The sequence below is a fragment of the Belonocnema kinseyi genome, chromosome 6, assembly GCF_010883055.1.
Source record: "Belonocnema kinseyi isolate 2016_QV_RU_SX_M_011 chromosome 6, B_treatae_v1, whole genome shotgun sequence".
NCBI classification, from domain to species: domain Eukaryota; kingdom Metazoa; phylum Arthropoda; class Insecta; order Hymenoptera; family Cynipidae; genus Belonocnema; species Belonocnema kinseyi.
In genome coordinates, this window is record NC_046662.1 from 74,931,763 (window position 1) to 74,933,431 (window position 1,669).

A 1,669-nucleotide genomic window follows, 5' to 3' on the forward strand; every position below is an offset into this window, starting at 1 on the left:
GAGTTTATTTGATTTAAATCCGATTCCGTGAGAGTCCCAAACAATGTTTTGGAAATATCTCCCACGAAATTTGCTAATCCTCTTTTTTGTCTCTGTTTCCCTGAAAGCTTATGTAGAATTACAATTTTCGACATTAATCTGTTATATCTTCCTTTAACTAATCTTAACTCTTCTTTTGGTGCACAAGGCGTTCCACATGCGCGTTCGGCTATTACTAATGTGTGATCTACTGCCTCCATTATTTCTTCGGTTGTCGTTAAATTTATCCCTATTATTAGTCTCCATTCCTCGTTGTATAAGTGTACTTTGTTAACTTCTTCTATATATACATTTCCTCTCAGTTCCTCTATTGAATAATTAGCCTTGGTTGTTGTTACCAAAATCATGAGTAGGATTATCAACGCGAGCGTCATCTAAAAAATAAGGCATGCATTGGTCTACATGTAATCTGATAATTTTATTATCATATATAATTTTAAGGTTATTTTTTTCCAAGATTTCAAGTATTTCCTCGGGACCTTTCCAACTCGGATCTAGTTTATTTTGTTTGGTATTATTTTTCCACTTAACCCAATCCTTTTCTTTGTAAATTGGATGTCTCCTAACTATTTTATCCTCCAATAACTTTTTAGTTTTTTCCTGTTCAATTTCTATTCTTTCTTTGATGCTTCTTAGATTTTGTTCATGTTTAAATTTCCATTTTTAACCAAATCGGAATATGTTAGATTTGGAGAAGGGTTAATTGTCGAGGGGATATTGGGTTCCCTTCCAAAGGTAGCTTCAAAAGGTGAAATTCCGAGGGTATCGTTTTTCATTGTATTAATCGCAAAGTTGATATATTTTAGGTTATCATCCCATTCTCTATTGTTTTCTGCAATAGAGGTTTTAAAGGCTGTCTTTACATGCTGTATTCCTAATGCTTCCTCGAATTGCTGCATGAGTTCAGAGAGGAAATTCTGACCTTGATCCGTTAGAATCGTTTTGGGGGCTCCAAATATGTAAATGTAGTGTTCAATTAAGTTATCAATAATTGATTCCGTGGTTTCATTTTTCAGCGGTATTAGTATTGTATACCGTGTCAATCGGTCTTGTAGACTTAATATATATTTGTTTCCTTGAGTGGTTTCTGGTAAGGGTCCGAAAATATCAAGTGCAATTTTTTCGTTTGGTTTAGTAGGAATGTCGGGTATTATACTACTAGCTTGATTTGTAATTCTTGTAGTTTTTTGTAGTTGGCAGATAGGGCAGGATTTAACAGATTTTATTACGTCATTATCCATTCCTATCCAGTATCCTAAATTCTTGGCCCTATCTATTGTATTTTTCTCTCCCAAGTGCGTTGAGTGAGCTTCAATTATTATGTTTCTTTTTTCTTCTTTTGTAAGTTCTCTAGTGTTTGAAAAACATAGGTGAAAACTGGATTCACGATAATTATTAGAGAGATATTCAATCATTTCTTGAATTATTTCCTTCTCCATGGGTGTGAATAAAGGGTCTCCAAAAGCTAATCTGATTAATGAAAGTTTTCTAGATTTAATTTCGTCAATTATCCAACCTAATTTTCTCCGCCATTCTTCTTCATTAAAAGGTGGCATTTCTTCTTTCTTTATATATGTCCAGAGTTTCCCTACAGCATTAGGTTTGACTTTAACTGTTCCTGATACGGGAT